This window comes from Schistocerca cancellata, chromosome 4 (assembly GCF_023864275.1).
Source record: "Schistocerca cancellata isolate TAMUIC-IGC-003103 chromosome 4, iqSchCanc2.1, whole genome shotgun sequence".
In the NCBI taxonomy this organism is placed as follows: domain Eukaryota; kingdom Metazoa; phylum Arthropoda; class Insecta; order Orthoptera; family Acrididae; genus Schistocerca; species Schistocerca cancellata.
In genome coordinates, this window is record NC_064629.1 from 639,593,415 (window position 1) to 639,620,915 (window position 27,501).

The window sequence follows — 27,501 nt, forward strand, 5'->3', positions numbered from 1 at the left end:
GTACTTTAGTGCAATAAATTTCATTGCAACTGCAGGTAAATAAGTTTGGGTAAAACTTCTTGCAGGTAAGACTGGCGCACTGAACTGCTGCAGAAACAAAGCGATGTATAGATGTCAGATGATAATCTTGTGTTTGTTCCTTCATACCATTTCATCATCAAAATGAAAGTCGTAACACACTCAGGAAATGAGCACAGGAGAGCAGATGTAGGAATCAAGTGTCACTGCACTCGGTGAGGTTGTAATGGAGTTGGTTTGCAGTAGGATGAAACCCAGTGCTGGTCCATGGGCCTACTGTTCTCAAAAAGTACGTTGCGGCTGCTGAGCTTAACTCTCAATCTGAAGAACAGAAAGTGTCACATGCCTTCACATCATGAGACAGTGTGAGAAGGTACAAATGTAACCCAGGACATTAGTGCAAAATGTGATCACGAACTTTACGCCATCACCTCTCATCCCTTTGTCACCCAAATACTGGCATTGAAAATTTTCCACCACCAGGATGACTTGCATCCAAGTTGAGAGCCACCACACAGAACTTTGTTAGCAACCTTGGTTATGGAGATGGGGCCATCTCACCACAATCGTAGAAATTTCAAAGCAATAGGCCTACTGCTGTGTTAACATTGCCAAGTTCTGTAAACATTCTCCTGTTTGTTTTTACCCCAAATGTCATATAAGAGCGGGATCCAACACACTCTCTACATCATTTGTCCACTAAATTCAAATGGTCGGTGGAGGAAAGATGTTTGTTTATGTTCATCCATAAATAAACATTTATTTGCACTCAATGTCATCAAGATTAAAGCTGATAACTGAAGATCTAGCTGAAGCCTCTTCAGGCTTCTTATACTTAAATGCCAATACATATATTCCCTAACGGTATTTGTGGATAACGGAAACTTTAGGATGAACTCGGCAATTCACAACCACAGTACTACAGGTAGAAATAATTTACTTCTCCTGGTTTAAAAGGGAGTTTTATATTCTGGTGCAAAAGATTGTAACAGGTGGACTGTAGAAAAGAAACTAAACATTCCCACCCATCCATATAAACGGCAAGTTGACATATCCTGAGCATGTGAATTTGTTGAAAACAAGTGACCAGTCAGTGTGTAAAAAAAGAGTCGAGCTAAGACACTAAAAGTAAGTTGTCAGTCAGTGTGTGAAAATAATCAAGCTGTATACGGAAAAAAAAGAGGAAGTATCCAGTCTATGTGTGAAAGCAAACAAGCTACTGCATGTTTGTTTTGCTTCAAAATTGCTAAATATGTATGGGAATTGGACATACATCCTAATCTCCTTCTCCCCTATGTCTCTGTTTCCTCCTGTCCCTCTGACGCCTACCATCTCCTTCCCCCTCTCTCTGTCCATCTCCTCCTCTGCCCTCTCTATATCCATTTCCTCCCTCCCTGCCAATGGCCATCTCTTCTCTCCCCCTTCTCTCTCTGAGCTTGAGCCTTGCTTGTTATTACAATTTTAGTTTCCATAGTAGTATTCTAATCATAAACCATAAATACAATGTTCCTGTTTCCTGTGAAAACAGACTGCAAGGAATAAAACAAAACAGTATAGTTTTGTGTTTACAGTTTGCATTTAAAATATATATAATGAGGTAGAACATATATGGAAGAAATAATTTGTCTAGCAGTTTTAGTGCCCAGCTATCATAATTGAAACTGATTGTGAGAAAGAAAACAAAACTATACATTTTCACAGCAGAGCATGGCAAACATTTTCTTTGGCACAGTCAGTTTTAACAGAAAATTGGTAGTTGGTCTTTAAAAGAATATATGGCCTGTGTCTCTCTGAATGTTTATTAGGGTATCGTGTAAAAATTTGAAATAAATTGGTCAAGACCTTTTTGAGATTTCTGCTAACAGTGTTTCCCATTACCACATACAATTAAAAAAATGTAGCCTATATCCATCTAAGCATTTATTAGGGTATTGTGCAAACATTTCAAGTAAATCAGTCAAGTACATTTCCAGATTTGTCTTTTTACAGTAATACAGATTAATGAACACTGGGCAAGCGAATATCAATTGCAGTTATAATTATGTACAACCAGTGTTTGACTTAATAATAGTTTACTGTAGATGAATACAAAACTGTGAAAGAGGGGGGGGGGTGCTCAATGTATGTTAGTAGTGACATAGACTTGCATTGCAGTGCCCTTGCTGTGAATGATTACTGTACAGAAAATTTACTGGAAACAGTGGTGTTGTTCTGTCACTGTAAAATCTTACAATTGTACGTGTATAACTGCACAACAGATAGTGATATTGGTATATCTGTGCAGGTTTTACAGAAACTAATTGTACACTTTGAGAAATGGCCTAAACATACGATTTTAATTTTTGGTGGCTTGAGTACTGATACAAGACTAAGGACACATACAAATTAACCTACTCAGTATGCTATGATCACATGACCTGTTCTGTATTAACGATCACTTAACAAGACAAACTGCTTGCCTTGACAATGTAATTACTAATGTTGATACAAATCAGTTATCAACTAGGGTTGTTCAATACACATTATATCAGTGCATAAAGGTGTTCAGTTAAATTAAATACTAAAAAGTCTATATCTAATTCCAGTGAAATTAAGTCCAGAACCTGGCTAAAGACAACAAACTGGAATGGCATTCTGCTTGAAAGCAGGCCTACTCACATTGAAAATGCATTTACATTAACTGTCAGTGCACTGTCAGATACATTTAAAACTAATTGCCCTAAAGTAGTGAGAAAAAATAAGGGAACTGACAGGATATATGGTCTCACATCTGTGCATTACTGGTTCACACACTATCTACAAAAGCTATTAACTCTGTTAATAATTTCCTATGACAAATCAAGGGATAGTGGAGCAGAAAGAGCAAGCCACATATAGTTAAAGTATGAATAACACTGCTGCAGCTGAACACAATCGTAAATATGACAACATCCATGACTCAAAACATGAAAACTCTTTTCCTACAAAATATTGAAGATTTAGTTCCTGGCACTAAAAGATAAGAGGTAAAAGTAACCAATAATAAAAGTGCAATAGCAAAACTAAGTTACTCAAAATCAGAAGACATTTATGGATTCTATTTTCGAGAGAAAAAATCTGAGGATGTAATAGCACATCCATTAAATTCTCTTATAAACTGGATGTTTGTTAGTGGTTGTTTCCCTATATCTTTAAAAATAACAGTCATTATTTATCTGCTAAAAAATTTATCGTGTTTTGTTCTAATACTTACTGCCCAACCTGTGTTGCACCCATCCTTTTTTCCTTACTGCATGACTGTGTGTAAGCGTACTAATTACCAGATTTGCAGAAAACTATGACTTTTTAACCTTGTGTGTGTGAAACGTAGTAATAAGGTGAAATTTGATGTCAAGTTATGTTTGTGGTCCCAAAAATGGATCTATTGCAAATGTTTAAATACCTTAGAAGAGAGAAACATAATCCGTGACTGTGGAAATGTGCACTGCAATTTTCATGATATTCTATGTTTGCAACAGGAATACCGAGAGGAAAGTGTGACTGCCTTATTAAAATATGGTATATCAGTTAAGCTGTATATAGAGAAGTCTGATAAAGTAACAGAAGACTATTCAAAGTGTCGTGAAATTGTCATAACCAAACAAAATGATAACTTCATTAGGCCCAAAAAGTTCCATCGTGCTAATCGTAATGATAACAACACTAGTCTGCCAATAGCAAATAATTTTGCACATTTAACGTGTTATGAATCAAAATATGTGAAAATAGCCATATCTACTAAGTACTCTCGCCATACTTGCACTGTACATGCTTGAGCTCTGTCCTGCAAAATGATGGTCAGGTCCTGCAGAAAGTGTCATTACTTCTGTCTGTAAGCTGGTCAAAGGTTGTGTTCCGAAAACGAACAGCACAGAGACAGAAGTGATGACACTTTATGCAGGACCTGACCATCATTTTGCAGGACAATGCTCAAGCACGTACAGTGCAAGCTGTTACTGATTTCTTTGACTGATGGGGCTGCTAAGTGCTATACCACCTACTGCACTCCCCTGAGTTAAGCCCTCATAAGTTCAACTCAATTTCTAAACTGAAAACACTTCACAGCATTTGCTGCAGAACTGCTGCAAATTCGTTGGGCAATAGACCGTGCCGCTCGAATGGTCAACACAACTGGCACTGCTAAGAGTATCCTACAACTTCCACATCATTGGCAATTGGTTATGCACAATGCGGGTGACGACTTTGAAGGTCAGTAAAACTTTGAGACACGTATCTATTTTGTACGAGCTGTAAATAAATAGTAGCCAGCATTAAAGTTCCAACCCTTGTATGTAGTTCTATAATGGAAAACGTTATAAGCCCATTCAACAATCTCTGGTGGCTTCTGATGTTTACCTGCTTAAGAGCTCTCGAAATTCCTAAATATATTTAAAACAGTTACTGTACAGGACAAGATACCGAGCAAAAAGCTGGGCAGTTCTAGGTGAGCTGGTGCATTACCAAACTCTTCCCTCTTGGGACTGAACTGTATCTCCCTGTTGACATTGCTGGACAGAGATCGTAATGTAGACACAATTGCCACATATGAAGACACATACTGGATGTGGTCACAGGAAACACAAGAGAAAAGCTGGAGGCAAAAACAACAAATGTTGTTTTGCTGATTAATGCAGATTCTTAGGTATTCTTGTGGATAATGAACTGAAATGGAAAAAACATATTAATAATGTTTGTAAGAAACTGAGCTCTGTCATATTCTTAATGATGCAGCTATCACAGTATTCAGACAAGAACCTTCTGTGTACAGTGTATCATGGACTTTTCGAACCATATTTACAGTATGGAGTGACTGTGGGGGGAAACTCAAACAAACAAGAGACAAAACGAGTGTTCACATTACAAAAAAAAAAAAAGCAATTAGGACCATTTTAAGAAGAAAGACCTCTGAAACGTGCAGAAACGCTAGTGTACACACCCACAATACAAGAAGGAAGAATGAAGTACGGAACATTCCCCCCCGACTGGCAATGCTAGAAAAAGTACCCCAGTACTCTGGTATCAGACTACTAAGAAGTCTGCCCAAAAACCTGCAAGATAGTGTACTTCATAAAGACTTTCTAAAGAAACTTAAAGACTATCTCATTGAAAAAGAGTTTTACAGTGTTGCAGAATACTTATGCCATTAAATTTGTATATATTGTTACTCATTATCAGTGATGTAAAAATGTAAGCTAAAGGTGTAGAAAAATAAGTGATAAAGAATGTTAATACTTTGACATGTCCTATATTACACGTACATTTACTGTACACAATTTAATCTTACAAGATCAAATAAAATTCAATTCAATTCAATTCAACAGAAGCTGTGCACAATATAACCTACTTACTACTGCTGGAAAGCTAGTCCCAAACAATAAATCCTACCACTAAAGTAGGAGGAATTTCAATTTGCTGGTGCCATGTGTGTTAATATTTTGGTCTATACTTAAACAAGAAAATTATTTTTATTATTCAAGTAAAGTAACTAAGAAAGCTCGCAAAACTGTGTATGAGGTAGCTCAGACTGAAATTGACATGAACTATCAATTCCAGTGAAAAGATTATATAGTAGCGCCATTGCTGTATTTGCAGCAAACATGCGGGCCAAACAGTTGCACAGTGATCATGCAAAAGGACACCTTGGACATATGCAGTGAGATGTGCTTCTAAAACTAACTGTAGCATTGGAACTACATCAGCAAATGCATTATTAGTAACTTATTGTTGTTTTCTTTATATGATAACTTTAGACAACAGAAATATACTACATTACTGGAACATCAAATATGCGGAAATTGAAGAGGTGGCATTTCACATGGGCATCGTACTTTAATTCTATCAAATTCCACAAAAATAATGCATCATACAGATGATAAAACAAAAAAGAAAAGCAAGTTATGAACCACAAAGTATGTGCCAAGACTGTAGTTTTTCTGAGGCCATCGTAAAACCAGAGGATATGTGACATAATCTGTTCAAGTTCATAGATGATGAAAGCTTGTACAAGGTGATTAGAAACAGTCTGAAAAGCTTGTAATGGTGTTTTAGTGCAGGTTGTGCTGAGCAATGATTGTTAAGAAAAAAATTCAATATGTTGTGCCACTTCAAAGTTAAATAGCACTGAGGTTAGCCAATCAAGGCATCATGCGTGAAAATTCAAGCAGTCCACCAGTTACAATTAGTGTCAGTTGTTCCCAGAGTGCAGCTGATAGCGAATGTGACTGCTCAGCCTTTGGTTTGAGTTCAATCCTTACTACCATCCCATTTCCAATTTTTGTAAAGCTCTCTAGTTTGGTTTGGGGAAACCAAATGAAGAACATATTTTGTGACACCATTTCTGGTGGGCCACTTGAATTTGCACATGCAACAGCCTGATTGGCTAACTTCAATACTAATTAACTCGGAAACAGTGCAACACACTGAATTTTTTCCTTAATAATTATTTCTCAGCACAACCTATCCTGGGACACCCTGCAAGCTTTTCAGACTGTTTCTGACCATCCTCTGTATATTATATTTGAACATGTTTTTGTATTTTTAGAAATGTATTTACATTTTTATACTTTTATATTATGCTGAAAAAATTAGAAAATTTGTCAATGTAATATGGCAACTGTTATACAGAGTGATTATAATTAAAGTTCCAAGTACAAAAAGTTGTAAAAAAAATGGACCAGTGCTTGGAAAGACGTCAAATTTGAACGGAATATTATTAAAGAAAGATGAAATGTTATGGAAAAAAAAAATCTGAACGAAAATTTTACCACTATGTGTCACAGTAAGCAGCAGAATATGCAAAATAAAAGATGGGAGGTATACAGCTGTTCCCCAGTTCGTATCTGAGATGCTCTGCATGACTCTCAATGCAGGATCGTTTGCTGCTGGTAAAGCTCTTTTGTGACTGACCATACACCAGTAGTTGTGCAGAAACTTCAGGCACTCAAGGGTATGAAAAAAAGGTGCAGGTCCAATGTCTGCCAAGGGTGTGGAGAATATGATTGCCAAATTCATAAAGATAGGGCCGCTTGAACTGCAGTTTGCAACAGGGAGGAAAACAATTGATCCAACATCAGTAGAAGGTGTGGCCACAACATTGCAGGAGGGGTCGAGCAGTGGTGTGAAAATATGCAGTGCACAGGAAATTGCCCAAACTCTGGACATGCCTTTGAGCATGGTGCATGAAATTCTTCGATACTTACTGCATTGCTATACAAAATTACTCATGTTCAGGAGTTGCTTCATACTGACCTGGCAGTAAGACAAATGTTTGTTCTAGAATTTCTTACTTGCATGGAAGTGGACAATGAATGACTATGGAACATTCTGTGGACAGATGAAGCCCATTTCCGCTTCTAAGGACGTGTCAGTACACAGAACTGCAGAATATGGTCAGTGGAAAATCTGCTCCCACATCAGCTGGCATCTCTTTATTCTGCAAAGTGAACAGTATGGCGCAGGTTGACAGCATTGTTTACATAGGACTGTATTTTTCTGAGGAGATGGGTTGTGGAGGTCCTGTTACCTGTACCATCACTGGCAAATTTCATTATGTCTCTATGTTTGTCATCAAATATGTGAAGTCCAGGATTCCTACTCAGTTCACTAGAAAAACAATTCAAACAAATCATATTAATGAGTTTTATTACAAAAAATTAAAAGACAATACTTAAATCTGACAATTACACAGATGTGTCACAAGCAAAGAGTGACATACAAAATAAGCAATTTCTTCAGTATAACAGTTCCCATGTCTGTGTTACATAGAGTGTACAGGCAAGGTAATGAGCACTGACGCTTCTATCCAGCTGCTGGTCACGAAGTGGCTATTCAACTGGAGCATCACCAGTCAGTCACGGCACTTATGTCCTCTCCACATAGGGGCTGCTGTTGTCGTGTAGTCATCCTGGAGAGGGGTCAGTCAGCGTGCGACTGGCTGACGTCTTCTCACAGCCACCTCTTTTCTATCATTCCCAACTAGCATGCTGGTGCTTGACTTTATGCCGTTACATTGCTCCCCGCCAAGGTGATGGACTATCATTGTATATGGAGCACGAAAACAGTGGGGGAGGCAGCAGGGTGGACACACTAATGGACTGGAAGCTGTGGCTGCAGGGGACGTGATACTTCCAGTCATACCCCACTATCTGGCCTGTGCACTGGTGGAAATGTCCCTCGGAAGACATCCAGAAGGGTACGTGTCCACCTCCTGAGGCCCATACCACAATGTAGAAGGCATTTGTGGGTCCAGCTCCATTGGTAGGACGAGATCAGGCAGAGGAGGCAAAGGCTCCATCTGGATGGGGTTGTCCTGTGGTGTTGTGATGACACCCTCTGGCAGCTGCTGTGGCCACACTGTCCTCGGGATCTGTGAATCTGGGGGAAGAGATACAGAAGGATAACCATGCACATGGCAGTGGTGAATTTTATTGTGATGTCAGCGCTGCAATCCGTCTGGGCCTGAAATGAGATACATGCATAGGCCAATTTGACAAAGGATCTCGCCTTGCACCCACCATCTGCTGCCGCTAAAAACCCCGTAAAACACAAAATCATGCAGTTCAAAGCGATACTTCCAGCCTTCTTTTGATTCTGATAAAATGTTCCGCTTCACAGTTCGACTGTGGATGGAACGGTGCACTAGTTAGGTGCTGTATGCCATTGTGTTCACAGAATGATTCAAATTCATTTGATGTGAACTGAGAACCATTGTCCAACACTATGAGTTTAGGCACATCTTCAAAGGAAATAATTGAGGACAACACCTGATAAGTGCTATGTGACGTTGTTGAGTTCACTAGCACAGCAAAAGGAAACTTGCTATAAAAGTCTACCACAATCAACCAACGAGTGTTCCAAAAAGATCCCGCAAAGTCTATGTGCACACATTGCCATCATGATTGTGACTTAGGCCAAGCAGAAAACATTTGTGGCTGAGCAAACTGATTTTCCACACATGCATGGCTCTGTGACATAATCTGTTCTATTTGGGTGTCCATACCCAGCCAAGTGCAGTGTCGACATGCTAACTGTTTCATACAAACAATCCCCCAGTGTCCTTGGTGAAGTAACTGCAATACTTCTTTTTGCAAAGCTTTGGGGATCAGCACATGTGACTGTCCACTGTCATTTTGAACAAGAATCACTCCTTTCTGTATAGCGAGGCTATGCTGACATGCAAAGTATCAGCGCGCTACTGCAATGAGTGGGGCCAAGATGTGCGAATATATTTTAGCAAAATGTTCAAATCTGAATGAGCTTCCATGGCCTGAGGAATTTTCCTATCATTCAGAGGAAAGGACTGAAGCAATTCAGAATTGTGAGCATTGATGTGACAACAAGATGCAGCAGAAGCATCAAAGTCTGTATCAGGGTCAATCGTAAGACGTGAAAGTGCATTTGCATTACCATGTCGAGCTGTTGGACGATACACTCTCTCATATTGTTATTGAGACAACAACAAAGGCCATCTTTACAATTTTTGGACAGTTTGTACAGGAACCAGCTTCATCGGATAAAACAAGGACTGCAGTGGCTTGTGATCCATTTACTAAGTAGAATTTTCTGCCATACAAATAGTGGTGGAATTTGGTGACACCATACACAATAGCCAATCTTTCTCTATTTGTGAATAGTTACACTGAGATCTGGACAGCACTTTTGATGCAAAAGCAATAGGCCTGTCTTTATCACCAAATCTGTGCAAAAGCACTGCACCATTTCCATAAGAGGAAGCGTCAACTTGCAACACAACTGGTAGGTCAAGATAAAAGTGTACCAAGCAGTGATCACTGAGAAATACATATTTATATTTTTTAAAAGTTTCTTGGCGCTCATCTATCCAAACAAAGGGGATGTTCTTGCGATGAAATTGATGCAATGGAGCTGTGATTTGTGTAGCATTTGATATGAACTGAACATAATAGTTCATTTTCCCTAAGACTGACTGCAATTCTGTGACATTGTGAGGAACTGGCAGGTCCTGTATGGCTAACAAATGTGACTAAAGAGGATGTACACCTTGACTGTTTATGACATGACCAAGATACTGCAACTCAGATTTAAAACTGTCACACTTGTCCAGTGTACACTCTAGTCCTGCATCAGATAACACACGAAACAAACTACACAAATTTTCAGTGTGTTCTTCAGGTGTATGACCTGCTACAACAGTATCATCCAAATAGTTTGAACAGATTGATACTTGAGCAGTCAGCTGTTCGAAATACTGTTGGAAAATGGTGGGTGCAGAAGCACTGCCAAAAGGCAAATGCAAATATTTAAACAAGCCCACATGAATGTTCACGACACACGTTTTGAGATGCTTCGTCTAGTAGTATTTGAAGATAGGCATCGCGCAAATCCATTTTTGAAAAGTAATGACCAGTGCCTAATCCATTCATGAGATCCTCTGGGGTGGCAATGGATAATCATCAATCACAGTTTGTAGGATTACTGTAGACTTAAAGTCAACACAGAGGCGAATGCGAGCTGAAGGTTTGGGGAGCAAAACCAGTGGACTTGCCCATTGACTAGCTTGTATGGGCGTAATAGCTCCACTATCTTGCAATTCTTTAAGTTCAGTGGACACTTTGTCCCATAATGCAATGGGAACAGTTCTGCCCAGCAAAATTTTGGCTGAGCATTGTCTTTCATAGTAATATGTGCAATAAAATAACAAAATTGTTAGCCTTGAATAAAGCTTCAGAAAAAGTTCAGGGAATTTTTTCAGCAAGCTACCTACACTGTCTTTGGCACTGAATGCAGTCATTGACAACAGTGTTTCCTGAATGTTAACACCAAAAAAAATAAAATAAATCAAGGCCAAATATGTTCTCACAATCGCATGATTGTAGCACATGAAAGTCATAGTTCGTGTACACAAGTGATACATGGCAGGCAAAGTACATTTTCTGAGAACAGGGATGTCTTGTCTATTATAAGCTGTGAGTGTGTGCTACTTCTAGAAAGGTGAGGGGAGCCTAACAGTTCATATGTGTCACGATTCAGCAATGTAACAGAGGCACTCATGTCCAACTGAAATTTCACATGCTTCCCACTTATATGCAATTGAACAAAAGGTTTGTTGGACTGGCATAGCACTGAAGAAAGTGTTTGCTTGCTAGTTTTGCTAATGACTGCAGCAGGCTTTGAATACACTGCATTGATTACGTGAGTGGGCAGAATTCTTTTGTTTGTTCCGTTGCAAACATACGGATTGCACGTGACCTTTCTCGCTCCAAGTGCAACACTATGCTTGTCTGGTGGGCAGTCTTGGCATTTGTGCCACGAATAGCACCGAAGGTATGACTTAATTCTATTTGCCAGGTTGGTTGGTTAGTTTAAAAGAGAGGGGAAGGACGAAACTGCTAGGTCATTGATCCCTTGTTCCAAATAAAACAATGCCACAAGAATGAGAATAAAACAAGTGAGACTGACAACACAAAACGGAGAGAAAGGAAAAACCACAAGGATGAACAAAGGGCGACAAACACTTAAATGGACAAAAGGGGACAAGAAAACCACAGAAACACAATAAATAGGTAGAAGATACTAAAACGACAAAGCAGATTACGAGATGCCAGCCACTCTGCAGCACATTAAAACCTCCACCCTAAGAGCACTAGGGTGGAGGACACAGAGGGACAAAGGACATGCGCTAAAACTTAGATCAAATGATAAAACCCACCCTCAGATATAAAACATATAATTAAATCACCCGATAAGGCGTTGTCAGATACAATAAGTGGCAACAAGTCCAGTAACCGAAGATTTCGTCACAGGGCAGTCAAAGTGGAACAGTGCACCAGAATATGGGCCACTGTCAACCGGGTGCCACACTGACACTGAGGCAGGTCTTCACAGTGCAGGAGGTAGTTGTGCCCAAGCATGGCCCATGTGGAGCCAGCATAGAACCACACAGTCCCTGTGAGAGGCCCGCATGGAGGACTGCCACACATTCGTAGTCTCCTTAATGACACACAGTTTGATGTGGTTACTAAGACTATGCCATTCCGTCTCCCAAAGCCGGAAAACCTGGTGGCACAAAAACAAACGCAGGTCAGTAATTGGAATGCTAATCTCCATAAGTGGTTTCCGTGTAGCCTGTTTGGCCAGCCTGTCAGCAAGTTCATTGCCTGCGTTTCCGACATGTCCTGGGGTCCACACAAACACCACTGAATGACCGGACTGTTCCAGGGCATAGATGGACTCCTGCATGGTTGCTGCCAAAAGATGATGAGGTTAGCACTGGTCGATAGCTTGTAGGCTGCTCAAGGGGTCAGTACACAGAAGAAATGACTCCCCAGGGCCTGAACAGATGTGCTCAGGAGCACGAGATATAGCCATTAGCTCTGTAGTGAAAACACTGCAGCCATTGGGCAAGGAATGCTGTTGAATATATCCTCCATCAACATATGCAAAGCCGACGTGACCATCAGCCATCAAGCCATCGGTGTAAACCCCTTCGTGGCCTCGGTACATGTCAAGAATCGAGAGGAAGTGACAGCGGAGATCTGCGGGGTGAACTGAGTCCTATGGGCCATGCGAAAGGTCCAGGCAAAGCTGCGGCCTGGGTGTAAACCGTGGAGATGTATGTGAATGGACCTTGGGTATAGGTGGTAAAGGCAAGGACTCCAGTTCAGACAGAAGGGATTGGACGCGAACTGCAATTGTAAGCCCTGACCTGGGCTGCCGATGCGGGAGATGAACCGCCATTTGTGGGAAAAGGAGATGGTAATTTGGTTGAGCAGGAGAACTACAAACATGTGCAACGTAACTGGCGAGCAGTTGCGCATGCCTGACCTGCAATAGAGGGACACCAGCCTCTGCCAGGACACTGGTCACCAGACTCGTCCTAAAAGCTCCCACCACTAGTCGAACCCCACAGTGGTGCACTGGCTCGAGTATACGCAATGCTGAGGGCGCCGCCAAACCATAAACCAGACTCCCATAGTCAAGGCAGAATTGAACAAGGGCTCTCAGAGCTGCAGCAGCATACAGTGATCTGCACCCCAGTTGGTGTTCCTCAGGCAGCGGAGGTGCTGCCAGCACTTCCGCTTAAGCTGGCGAAGGAGAGGAATCCAAGTTAATTAGGCGTTGAAAACCAGTCCTAAAAATTGATATGTCTCCACTACAGTGAGGGAATCATCAGTAAGGTAGAGCTCTGGTTCCGGATGAAAGGTACAACGCCGACAGAAGTGCATAAAACATGACTTTGTGGCTGAAAACTGGAAGCCATGGGCTAGAGTCCATGACTGTGCCTTGTAGATGTGTCCCTGTAGGCGCCTCTCAGCAACACCAGTACCGGATGGAGCAGTACGAAATGCAGAAGTCCTCTGCATACAGAGATGGTGAGCCGGACGGCGCTACAGATGCTGCTAGACTGTTAATGGCCACTAAAAATAGAGATATACTCAATACAGAGACCTGCAGGACCCCATTCTCCAGGATATGGGGGGAACTATGGGAGGCGCCAACTTGGACATGGAAAGTACGAAGTGACAGGAAATTCTGGATAAAAAATGGAAGCGGGCACCGGAGACACCACTCGCATAATGTGGCAAGGATATGATGTCGCCAGGTGGTGTCATACGCTTTTCATACATCAAAAAAGACGGTAACAAGGTACTGGCGTCTGGGGAAGGCTGTTCAGATGGCAAACTCGAGGGACACAAGATTATCAGTGGTAGAGCGACCCAGGCGGAAACAGCCCTGGCACGAAGCCAGTAGGCCACGTGACTCCAGGACCCAAACCAACCATCGACACACCATACATTCCAACAGCTTACAAAGAACATTCGTGAGGCTGATGAGCTGATATCAGTCCAAATCAAGCAGGTTTTGGCCAGGTTTGGGGACTGGTATGATGGTGCTCTCCCGTCAGTGCAATGGAAAGATGCCATCGCACCAGATCCAGTTGAAGATCACAAGATGTCGCTTGTAGTCAGATGAGAGATGTTTAATCATCTGACTGTGGATCTGATCTGCCCCAGGAACTGCGTCGGGGGAATGTGCAAGGGCACTGAGGAGCTCCTACTCTGTAAATGGGGCGTTATTGGGTTCACTGTGGCGTGTAGTGAACAAGAGAACATTCCCTTCCATCCGTAATTTGAGAGTGCAAAAGGCTGGGGAGGGGGGAGGGGGAGGGTGTAATTCTCCAACGCAGAGGCACGAGCACAGCGCTCAGCAAAGTGCTCAGCAATCGCGTTTGTGTTGGTAGATAACACACCATTTATGTTGACACCGGGAACACCTGTTTGGGTCTGGTACCCAAAAACTCGTTTGATCTTTTCCCAGACTTGGGAAGGTGACACTCTTGTCTCCGTCTTTTGATAAGCTGGCAAATGTGGGAACGAAGCCGTTTAAAGTCTATGATGTGCTCCAGGGAATGGTGTCGCTTATGCCTCTGTAGAGCTCGCTGACGCTCTTTAATTGCCTCAGCGACTTCCGGTGACCACCAATGGACTGTCTTTCGCCGGGGGCACCCTGAAGAATGAGGGATCACGTTTTCCGCCGCAGAAATGATCATTGTAGTTACCTGCTCAACCACCGCATTGATGTTACCATGTGGGGGAGATTCAGCGGTGACAGCACAGGTGAAAGCATCCCAGTCTGCCTTGTTTAAAGGCCATCTGTGCAGGCATCTGTGGGCCTGACGCTGGAGCAGTGACAGGAAGATGGGGAAGTGGTCACTACAACACAGCTCGTCATGTGCTCTCCAGTGGGTAGATGGGAGAAGGCCAGGACTGCAAACCAAGAGATCAATGGCCGAATATGTGCCATGTGCCACACTGAAATGTGTGGGGGCACCTGTATTTAAAAGGCAGAGGTCGAGTTGTGACAGTAAATTTTCGACATCTCTGCCTCGACCAGCAAGCACGGTGCCACCCCACAAGGGGTTATGAGTGTTAAAATCCCCCAAAAGTAGGAAAGGCTTAGGGACTTGATGAATCAGTGCAGCCAATGCATTCAGAGGTACTGCACCATGTGGAGGAAGATATACGTCTCAGACAGTCGTTTCCTGCGTCATCCTTATCCTGACAGCCACAGCTTCAGGAGGGATTTGAAGTGGCACAGGTTCACTGCATACTGAGTTCAGGACATAGACACAAACTCCACCTGACACTCTGTTATAGTCGCTATGGCTCTTGTAATGCTGGGGACCAGATTTCCTGGGGGGCATTGCAGAAAGCAGATGTAAAGCTTAAGAGTTGCTGTAGCTCAGCCAGGTGGTGGAAGAAACCGCCGCAATTCCAATGAAAGATGATGTTATAGTGAGGCTGAGAAGGCATGGAGAGCGCAAGGAGGCAGGTTATGTCTCAGGGTCACCTACTGCCACCAATTGTGTATTTGTAGCCATTGCGATGGTGGATGAGGCGTCATTGAGATCCAGGTCCACAGGGGATGCCAAGATCTCCACTGCATCCTCAGATGCAGAATTGGTAGGGAGTGGTGGTGCTGGGGCCACCAGAGAGTCCTGTTTCTTAGCAAACTTCTTCTTAGTTTGCTTGCTGTCTCGCTTCCCTTTAGGAGTTTGCTGGAAAGCTGTCCCCAAAGCAGCTTCAGGCACGGAGGAAGACCATGAAGCTCTTCATTCAGCAGCTTTTGGCTCCTTGAGCCACTGGCGAGTGTCCGTCGTGGCATTATTGGAGACCTTGGGAGAGAGGGCCCCAAGGGACCCCTTCTGCACAACACAAGAGGAGCCGAAGGAGGCTGTCGCTTCTCTGGCAGGGGGGAGGAGACCGATGTCCCCTTCATTCAGGGGGGCCTTGATCCCGAAGTAGGTGCTTTGGGAGCAATGGAGGAATATTTGCCTCCTACCACAAAGGGGGCAGATGTATTCTGGTGGCTTAGAGGGCCCACTGTTCGTGGCACAGAGTGAGGAACCACTGGCACTTGGGATAGCAATGGTGATGTAGCTGCAGCATATGTTGACATCAGCTGAATGGGGTGTAATCTTTCAAATTTACGTTTAGCCTCCGTGTAAGTCAACCGGTCCAGGGTCTTGTACTCCATAATTTTCCAGACCTTTTGGAGTACTGGTCAGTCTGGCGAGCAGGGAGAGTGGTGCTCTCCACAGTTGATGAAAGTGGGAGGAGGCGCACATGGAGTACGTGGGTGCAGTGGACATCCGCAGTCTCGACATGTGGCACTGGAAGTGCAGCGGGAAGACATGTGCCTGAACGTCCAGCACTTAAAGCACTGCACAGGGGGAGGGGCGTATGGCTTAACATCACAGCAGTAAACCATCAACTTGACCTTTTCAGGCAATGAATCACCTTCAAAGGCCAAGATGAAGGCACCGGTAGCAACCCTGTTGTCTTTGGGTCCCCTGTAAATGTGCCAGGTGAAATGAACACCCCACCACTCTAAATTGACGTGGACTCATCGTCAGACTGCAAGAAGAGATCGCAATGGAAAATGATCCCGTGGACCATGTTGAGGCTTTTATGGGAAGTGACGGAAACAGGAATATCACCCAGCATGTCACAGGCGAGTAATACTCAGGATTGGGGTGGGGATGCTGTCTGAATCACAACTGCACTGTTTTGAACCTTGGACAGTGCTATCACTTCTCAAAACTTATCCTCAAGGTGTTCAATAAAAAATTGAGGCTTCATAGGTAGAAAGGAGCCCCCACCAGTTCTGCTCCAGACTAAAAACCGAGGCGAATGTGGCTCTGTCCGTTCTGTAGCCCTACGTTCTTCCCATGATATAGTGAGGGAGGGAAACAGTTTAGGGTCATACCTGTTGGCATTGTATTCGATCCTGCCCTTCTCAGAGACTGCTGGCACCATACTGTCACCAGCAAGAAATGACTTAGTCCACTTCACTGGGGGTCATCCACCCTGATGCCACCCACTCCGATCAGGGGTTCTCCCCACAGGCACCACCCAGTCACAGCAAAGGCTAACTGGCATGATGGCCATTGCCGGAAGTCCTGATGCCCCAGGAAGGCAGGCATCTACTCCTCAGCATACATAGGGAGTTTACAGCTCAGGCATCAGCAGTGTGATCCCTCTGTTGTCAGAAGGCTACCACCAAATGGGTAAATGACAGCCCCACCACAATGGACTGGCTACCATGCTGGATATTGGGTGCAGAGAAATCCAATATTGTTACAGGGTGAAAGAGGACAGGAGACAATGGAAGAAGATGACATACTCCGGAATGTGTCCTCACCCAAATAGTTGAATCGCTGGTGGAGATGCAAAGCCATGACAAGAGATTCAGGAGATCGAATCTAAGGGCACTATGGATAACTCATGCACCACGTAAGGCATCATTCCCCATATGGCCTGCACTTCTGTAGAATTTTGAAAGTGGCAGGTCAAACTATAGAAAGGGACCTCAACTCATAGGGCCGAAAAGTGAGAGACTCCTTTTAGTCACTTCTTACGACAGGCAGGAATACCTCGGGCCTATTCTAACCCCCAGACCCACAGGGGATCTATTGGCCCGTTTAGAGAGCTGTTCACATGGCATGGTGCACATGAACTGTTTCTGCCTAAAGAGCCAGTCACGAGCAAGGGACGACTCAACCTGGCTGCTCAAATTTATCGGCGAACATGGTACCTGAATCATACTCATTTTGTATTTGCATGTGTTGAAATGATGGATATGACTGTTTCAAAATCTGTTCTCTAAGTCTGACATCAGTTACATTGTACACGATCGCATCCAATAACATAACATCAGAATATAAAGCACCACAAGCACATTTGAATTTGCATTTCTTCGTCATACCCATCAAATCTGTTACACACTGACGATAAGTTTTTTCTGACCTTTTCTTGCAATGAAAGAATGGTACCTAGCAGCCACTACATTCACTTGTTGGTCATAATAGTTAGAGAATCTACAACTTGATCATAGGAAAGTTTACTCAGAGTGACATTAGGGAACATTTTCTGAATGAGGCAAAAAACTGCGCTTCCTACTGTTGGTAAAAAGTAATGTAGTTTCACAGTAACTGGTACTTTCGTCTCTGTGGCAATTTCAAAGCCACTGTAAATGCTCAATGCCTTATTGACACTTACCCTATGCCTCGCCCTTAAGTATTGTTCACTAAACTTGCTGGAGGCCAGTATTTTTCTAAACTTGACCTGTCAGAAGCTTGTAATCAATTTCCTCTCGACGCTGCTTCCCGGCTGTTTCTGGTCCTTAACACGCCTTTCGGCCTCTATCAATACCAACAATTGCCATTCGGGGTTGCCAGCGCCCCTGCTTTCTTTCAGTGATTCTTGGAACAATTATTGCTCACTGTCCCTGGGTGTATAAATTACCTGGACGACATTGTTGTCACTGGCTCCACCACTGACGAACATCTTCAAAATCTCCGCACACTTTTTCATGTCTTACAGACAGCCAGTCTTAAGTGTAATCTTCAGAAATCAAAATTTTTTCAGGCATCTATCTCGTACTTGGGGTTTCAACTCTCTCGGGATGGTATTCGTCCGCTTCAGCAAACTGTCGCTGCGATCAATGCCCTTCCTCGCCCTACATCTGTTAAGGAACTGCAGACCTTCTTGGGGAAAATAGCATACTATCACAGGTTTTTACCGTCTGCTGCTTCGGTGGCTCAGCCGTTGCATTGCCCGTTGCATAAAAACGTGCCTTTTCACTGGTCCTCGTCATGCGATGCGGCTTTCCAGAAACTGAAGACTATGCTGAAACAGGCCTCGTGCCTGGCTACTTATCGACCTGGCCAACATCTTGTTCTTGCCACGGACGCCTCTCAATACGGGGTTGGTGCAGTCCCTGCGCACTGTTTTTCTGACGGTTCTGAACAACCCATTGCTTATGCCTCCGAAATGCTCACGGATGCCCAACAAAAGTATTCTCAAATTGAAAAAGAAGCTTTGGCCATTATTTATGCTCTTCATAAGTTTGGTGTTTTTCTCTATGGATCCAAATTTCATCTTGTTACGGATCACAAACCACTTGTTTCCTTGTTTCATCCATCAACGTCACTTCCCGACAAGGCTGCACACCGCCTCCAGCGTTAGGCTCTTTACTTGTCTCGTTTTAATTATGAGATTCATTTCCGGTCGACGGCTCAACATGCGAATGCTGATGCACTGTCTCGCCTTCCCATGGGTCCTGATCTGGCATTCGATAGGGACGAACTTTTGTGTTTCCACCTGGATGTTGCCAAGCAGCGGGTTGTAGACGGATTCCCCATCACTGGGGACCGGCTGGCGGCTGCTACGGGTTCTGACCTTACCCTCTCCCAGTTTTTACGCTGCATTCAGAAGGGTTGGCCAGATCGTCCATCCACTAAGACTTCTAATCTTGCGGAACTACTACACTTTGCTTTACCGCCTCACGGCTAGGGATGGTGTTATCCTCCTTTCCACCAAAAATGCTTCTCCGTGTGTTGTGGTACCTGCATCTTTGTGTGCTTCGGACTTGCGCCTCCTTAACAAAGGGCACTGGGGTGTTTCCAGAATGAGATTTTCACTCTGCAGTGGAGTGTGCGCTGATATGAAACTTCCTGGCAGATTAAAACTGTGTGCCCGACCGAGACTCGAACTCGGGACCTTTGCCTTTCGCGGGCAAGTGCTCTACCATCTGAGCTACCGAAGCACAACTCACGTACTGGCAGAAGTAAAGCTGTGAGTACCGGACGTGAGTCGTGCTTCGGTAGCTCAGATGGTAGAGCACTTGCCCGCGAAAGGCAAAGGTCCCGAGTTCGAGTCTCGGTCGGGCACACAGTTTTAATCTGCCAGGAAGTTTCATATCAGTGCACACTCCGCTGCAGAGTGTAAATCTCATTCTGGAAACATCCCCCAGGCTGCGGCTAAGCCATGTCTCCGCAATATCCTTTCTTTCAGGAGTGCTAGTTCTGCAAGGTTCGCAGGAGAGCTTCTGTAAAGTTTGGAAGGTAGGAGACGAGGTACTGGCAGAAGTAAAGCTGTGAGTACCGGACGTGAGTCATGCTTCGGTAGCTCAGATGGTAGAGCACTTGCCCGCGAAAGGCAAAGGTCCCGAGTTCGAGTCTCGGTCGGGCACACAGTTTTAATCTGCCAGGAAGTTTCACTGGAGTGTCTCTTGTACAAAATTTCTGGCACACCGTCATGTGTACTGGCCCAGCATCGACTCTGCAATTGGACACATGGTCGCTGCCTGCAGCCCTTGTGCATCACAGGCCGCCACCCCAAAGTCATCTTTGTCACCGTGGCCTTCGCCTGAGAAGCCCTGGAAGGGTATTCATGCTGACTTCGCGGGACCTTTTTTTTTAGGTACGCCTACTCTTAACTTTCCTTTCATTGTCCGTTGCACGTCGCCTACCACCGCAGCAACCACCAATGCCCTAGCTCGCATTTTCTCTTTGGAAAGCAATTTGCCTCTTCCGATTTTTCAGATTGTTGAGCCCGTCATGGCGTCATGCATGTCACGGCCCCTCCATTCCATCCACAGTCAAACAGTGAGGCTGAACGACTGTTCGCACATTTAAGACTCAGATGAGGAAACTCCTGACTTCTTCTGCTGCTGATGATGCCCTTCTCCAATTTCTGGCTTCTTACCGTTTCACCCCCATGGGCGACCACAGCCCGACAGCCCTGCACGCTACATCCTCTGCGGCCTTCCACCTCACGTCCGCGGGTGCCTTTGCTTGACCGGTTCACCGCCGGCTACCTTGTATGGGTACGGGGATATGGCAAATGGCCGCATCTTACGACACCATGGCAGACGCCTGTATGAAATCCAGACGGACACGGGTGTTGCAGTGCATCATTCGGACCAGCTTCAGCCTCGTGTGCCGACAACGCCTGTTCCTGAAGCCACTACACCACCTTTGGCTCTACCTGAAACTCGGGATCCTGGAATCTCTCATTGCTCACAACGCAGTCCTCTCACCATCATATCGGTGCCAGCACATCTGTCGGAGCAACGCTACTCGCCTCCTTCTTCTACAGACGCGGACACATCACCCATGTCTCCTGTTATAACAACCGGACTTGCCGCAATTGGCAGATTGGTGCACGGGGCCCCAGCAGATTCGACCCCCACGTCTCCTGTCATCTCGACCCGTTATCATCGGGGACACTTCCGTCCATACGGGAAGCCTCCTCCTCAAGAATTTACGGCCGGTCAAACAACACCTATGTACGTTAGCAATCTACAGGCCACCTCCATCAAGACCTGTGCAAAAACTTCAAAGGGGGGAAAAGTGTTGTGACTCGCCGATCTTTCAAAGTGCCACCGCACAGTTACGCGCGTCCTCTACACACGGTGCTGTCTGCTAGCCATGCAGCAGCAGCGTCACCTAAGCGTCCAGCCAGCCAGCGGCCGCTAGACTCGGACTCAGTTTATGATTTGACTGTTAAAGTGACACACGTCTTACTCTGTTTACTTGATCTGTGACTTTCATGTATTGCATCGTCCTTGAAATATATTTGTTCAACTTGAAGTTATAACACGACCCCTCACATGGTTCCATTGCTAGCAGTTATCTTTGCAGACATGTACAGCTGTGCCTGTTGTATTGAAAGAAGTGATTATTGACATAGATCAGCATATGAATCCTCTTCTGCTAATCACTCCTTATTCACAGTGTCTTCATCTAAACTTGTGTCATGTACATAATCATCATCTTCGTCAGTGAAGTCAATTTCCAATTCAACTTCATAATATTCTTTGTTTTCCACTTACTGTGTCTAATGTTTGCTGTAATCTGTCATTCTAACCACATATGTGTAATGCAAACATGGAATATTTCTTTAGTATGATTGACTGCTTTAATACTACCTATGTATATATTGTTTACTGACACACTCTATACCCTCATGAGTTTGTCACAGTTGGATCAATGAAGTAAGTAAGAAATAAATAAATAAGAGATGTAACACTTTTTCATCAGAAAGTCTACGCTGATGACACATGTTCGAAAATGTGCTTTGTGGACAAAAAAGATATAAACTATGGTTGACTGGAATTTCCATGTGCCAAATTGCAACAATGAGAAGCAAATGCACTGCATGACTGCTGACTGTTGCCACTCCATTGTTGGATGATCTACATACATTAAAAAAGGAAATTACAGTGGGTTCGAATTGACCCCTTCCGCCATTCTAGGTATATTGAATGAAATGTTGAAAAAAATATAAATATTCTGCAAATCCTAATACATGACTGCAAAGAGGAGGAAAAAATTAGGAAAATTCATTTGATTTCATTAATGAAGTAAATAAATCAGATATGACAATGAAGGAAAAAATATGACAGATGTCTTTTGACCACTTCCACTGTTTTACTGTCAAATGTCACACTTGAGCAGTGATACACATTGCACAGTACAGTTGGTTTAATGTGGAACTCACACCATAGCTATCATATTGCAATTCTTCAGTAATTTGTAGCTGAATCCATTTACGTTATGACATTTTCAGCACCATCTAGTGGGAAAATTTTCATAAATTTTTATTGTTTCCATAACATTTCTGTAATAACTTCCAGTTGAACAAATATATTTCAAGGAAGACGCAATACATGAAAGTCACAGATCAAGTAAACAGATTAAGACGTGTGTACACTTTAACAGTCAAATCATAACTGAGTCCAAATCTAGCAGTCGCTGGCTGGCTGGCCGCTTAGGTGGCACTGCTGCTGCATGGCTGGCAGACAGCGCCGCATGTAGAGGACGCGCGTAACTGCGCGGCGGCACTTTGAAAGATGCAACAGGCAATGCAACGGCTGAGCCACCGAAGCAGCAGACGGTAAAAACCTGTGATAGTATGCTATTTTCCCCAAGAAGGCCTGCAGTTCCTTAACAGATGTAGGGCGAGGAAGGGCATTGATCGCAGTGACAGTTTGCTGAAGCGGACGAATACCATCCCGAGAGAGTTGAAACCCCAAGTACGTGATAGATGCCTGAAAAAATTTTGATTTCTGAAGATTACACTTAAGACCAGCTGTCTGTAAGACATGAAAAAGTGTGCGGAGATTTTGAAGATGTTCGTCAGTGGTGGAGCCAGTGACAACAATGTCGTCCTGAAAGAAAGCAGGGGCGCTGGCAACCCCGAATGGCAATCGTTGGTATTGATAGAGGCCGAAAAGCGTGTTAAGGACCAGAAACTGCTGGGAAGCAGTGTCGAGAGGAAGTTGATGATAAGCTTCTGACAGGTCAAGTTTAGAAAAATACTGGCCTCCAGCAAGTTTAGTGAACAATTCTTCAGGTCGAGGCTTAGGGTAAGTGTCGATAAGGCACTGAGCATTTACAGTGGCTTTGAAATCGCCACAGAGACGAATATCACCATTTGGCTTAGCAACGAAAACGACAGGAGAGGACCACTCACTGGAAGTGACAGGAAGCAAGACCCCTGAAGCAGTGAGACAATCCAGCTCCCGTTTGACCTGATCACGAAGGGCCACAGGAATGGGCCAAGCCCGAAAAAACTTAGGCCGAGCAGTGGGTTTGAGCGTGATATGAGCTTCAAAGTCGTTTGCATGGCCTAACCCAGGACAAAAAAGGGACGAAAATGTTATCAACAAGGAATCCAATCGAGCATAAGGAATAGCATCAGAGACGATATTGACAGTCATCTATGGAGAACCCAAAAACGCGAAAGGCATCGAAACCAAAAAGATTCTCCGCGTTACTATGGTCGACCACAAATATGGGAACAGTGCGAACGACAGATTTGTAAGATACCTCAGCATCAAATTGTCCCAAGAGAGAAATCTTCTGTTTATTGTAAGTCCGTAATTGCCTAGTGACAGGTGACAGGATTGGAGAACCCAAATGAAGATACGTCTGAGAATTGATGATAGTGGCAGCAGAACCAGTATCCACCTGCATGCGAACATCTTGACCAAGTATTTGGACAGTGAGGAATAACTTCCCTGAAAGGGAACAAGTACAATTGGCAGACAACACAGAATCAGAATCAGTGTCATGTTCATGAACATCATATATGCGGTCGAATTTGCAAACGGATGACACATGACCCTCTTTTTTGCATTTGTGACACACGGCCCAAAGTTGTGGACAATCTTCTCGTGAATGTTTCGTAAAACACCACGGACATGAAGGAAGTTGCCGTGGGTTTTGCTGCAGTTTCTTAGAGGTTTGTTTACGGTTAGTCCGAGGCTGCGCTTGGGAGCGTACTGCGGCCACGTCAGCCGGCGGGGACACGTCACGCGCTTCATCAACAGTGCACAGAGGTTGTGTTCCCCCGACGTCACCCCATGCCTCTATTTGCGCTCCAGCAATGCGAGGAATTTCAAAAGACTGAGCGATGGATAGGACTTCATCTAGAGTCGGATTTGCCAACTGAAGGCATGTTGCCAAACTTCTTTGTCGGGCGCCGATCGGATAATAGCATTCTGTACCATGGAATCGGCGTAGGACTCTTTGTGAACGTCAGTAACAAATTGACACTTTCTACTGAGGCCGTGAAGTGCAACAACCCAAGCGTGATAGGATTGATTTGGTTGTTTTTGACAACGATAAAAGGCAACACGAGAGGCTACCACATGCGTATGCTTTTGAAAATAGGCGGACAGAAATGAGCACATTTCAGCAAAGGACAAAGACGCAGGATCTTTCAAAGGAGCCGATTGCGACAACAACCGATACATTTGAGGTGAAATCCATTAAAGGAACAGAGACTTACAAGTTTGTTCGTCCGCGACATGAAATGCCCAGAAGTGCTGTCAAAGACGTTTTTCGTAATCAGACCAGTCCGCTGCCGTCTCGTCGTAAGGAGGAAAAGTAGGTAGAGACAACGGCGAGAGACGCCCCGCATTTGATGCTGCGACGAAATCACGAATCGCATTTGTGAGAAGCGTTTGCTGTTCTATGAAACCTTGCAATAGTTGCTCTAAAGTAGCCATGTAAACATGTGGGTCAACGATGGAAAAGAAAAATCACTACCTCATCGCCAATTGTAATAACTTCAAGTTGAACAAATATATTTCAAGGAAGACACAATACATGAAAGTCACAGATCAAGTAAACAGAGTAAGACGTGTGTACACTTTAACAGTCAAATCATAACTGAGTCCAAATCTAGCGGTCGCTGGCTGACTGGCCTCTTAGGTGGCGCTGCTGCTGCATGGCTGGCAGACAGCACCGCATGTAGAGGACGTGCGTATCTGTGCGGCAGCACTTTGAAAGATCAGCGAGTCACAACAATTTCCCATTTCTTTGATAATATTCCATTCAAATTTGACATCGTTCTGAGTAGCTATTCTTTTTTTATGGCATTTTGAACCTGGAACTTTAATTATAATCACCCTGTCGTATGAAAATAAACATGTCTGATATGACCTGCTGATGACAAAAAGGGAAGAAGACATATACTTTCATAGGGCCAATCCACAGAACAACTTGTAGGAAACTACAGTGAGCATACTGTTACCTTCTCATAAGCATATATAATGAGTTAAATTGTTTGCAAATCTGTGATGAGGAGAACAAGTAAGACATGATGTTCATTACTTTATTAATAAAGGTATTACCTAACCAGGTAGCTGAGCACATTAAAGCAGCCCTTCTGGGATGTGAGGTGGTGAGCTTGATCCAGATTTAATCTGACTTGTGGATTAATGATGAGGGCTGCTGAGTTGGCCAGACAGGATGTGGTTTTTAGACTGTTTCCCACATCCAACGAGGTAAATGCTGGTCTGGTATGCACATTCTGCCTCAGCTACATGCTATGCAAACTTTTAGCAAACATTCTTACACTTGAACGTAAATCTAGATGCAGGTGATAGGTGGGGTACACCAATTCTATCTTGGTGGTGGTGGTGGTGGGGGGGGGGGGGGTATTTGGAAGGGCATCTGGCCAACACTTACCACTAACATTGCTCAAACACTTATAAATACTGACCCTGTAGAAGAAATGGGAAAAGGGAAAAGAAGAAGAACAAGAAAAGTAAAGCTATTAACCCTTTAACAGCTCTCTTGTAAGTAAGTTAATCCTTTTTGTAGATGGTGTAAACACTCTCCACAGGGGTGTTGCAATACATCTCTTTGAGACAAATGCAAGGAGATTTTACCTGCATTTGTATCCTCGCTCCTTCCATATGGATCTCGATCCTGTTCATGTTCAACAGTAACACTCTCTCTTGTAAGTAAGTTAATCCTTTTTGTGGATGGTGTAAACACTCTCCACAGGAGTGTTGCAATACATCTCTTTGAGACAAATGCAAGGAGATTTTACCTGCATTTGTATCCTCGCTCCTTCCATATGGATCTCGACTCGATCCTGTTCATGTTCAATGGTAACACTGGAACAATCTTATTAATGTAGTATAGGTATCATTCTCCCCTTTACTTTGTGCTTAGGAACCTGTTGCAGTTGGGGGAGGAATTTGCAGAACTTTAAGAGATTTCTGGGAAACCTCTAAAGCCATTCAACTTGTATTTATTGAACTGTCTTCAGCATATGGTAAAACCTCAATTCTGCAATTGGACAATTTATGCCCTGGTCTCTTTGAAGTACCTTTCTACAATTTTAAGCTCTTTCATAGTTGACTGTTTATTTCTAGATGGGAACACACTGTTTTATATCATTCATGTGATAGTGGAGGAATTTGCACAGTTTTACTTTGCTCAACATTTTATTGGAGAAGATAGAGTTCTTTCAATGGATACATTTTTTGTTAGTACATGTACATATTTTACTACTCAATCCAGAATACTCTGTATTGCTGAATTCAATGTGGAAGAGTGTACCTTATAATTCCTTTTCATGTGCACTTTATATTTGATGGGTAAGTTTTACCTCTTTTATCTTCTGCCTTACAATATAAAACAACTATCCAATTAAAACCACTATCTCTACTTTACACTGTTAATTACTTGGACAGTTAAAACAAGTAAGCTACGTTCTCTTCTATATTTATGTAGGAATATACTATATTTACTTGACGCTGCATGTCAAGACAATATGGTCACTCAGCTGGAACAGTTTGTTGTAATATAAGCACAGAAGAAACAGACACAAACAGATGACACACAAAATTAATATGAAGGGAAAAAGTGCAAGTACTAAAATTGGTTGCTTACAGGCAGAATAGAGTAAAATGCAAAAGAATGAATGGGAGATCGAAATAGTAGTAATTGTTCCCTGTCACTCAAGGAGAAGGAAGGCTAATGCAAAACAAGGAGATGATATAAATAAGAAAAAAGAAACGAAGATTAGGTTTTAACATCCCATTGATGACCATAAAGAAGGATAATGTCTGGGGAAGAAACAGAAAGTATGAAGACAAAAATATAAGAAAGAATTCTGTAAAAATTCAGATGGCAGTAAACACATCAACAAAGAGTCTAAAACACAGTATGCATCTGCAAAACATTTTAAAAATGTAGGAAACCTCAAGTACGCAGCTGGGATGTTCAACAGAAAGTAAGCAATTCAGTAGACATGAGAGGAGGTCTGAAGGAAGAAGCGCAGATGGAAATACGGAAGTGTTCGATCCCGCCCGTCTGCTTTGACCCATGACGTCACA

The 27,501-nt window shown here is 43.4% G+C and overlaps 1 long non-coding RNA gene across 2 annotated transcripts in view; it reads right to left on the reverse strand.

Moving 5' to 3' along the window:
• Positions 1–7,348: 7,348 nt before the first annotated feature.
• Positions 7,349–27,501, reverse strand: part of LOC126183237 (uncharacterized) — a 28,312-nt gene continuing 8,159 nt past the window's right edge. The window contains exons 3-4 of one of the 2 annotated variants that reach the window (XR_007536710.1): positions 7,559–8,409; positions 7,349–7,468 (exon numbers count right to left, since the gene is read on the reverse strand). This is a non-coding gene — a long non-coding RNA (uncharacterized LOC126183237). Of the gene's footprint in view, positions 7,469–7,558; positions 8,410–27,501 lie in introns of those variants that run through there. The other variant, XR_007536709.1, reaches the window with a different exon arrangement.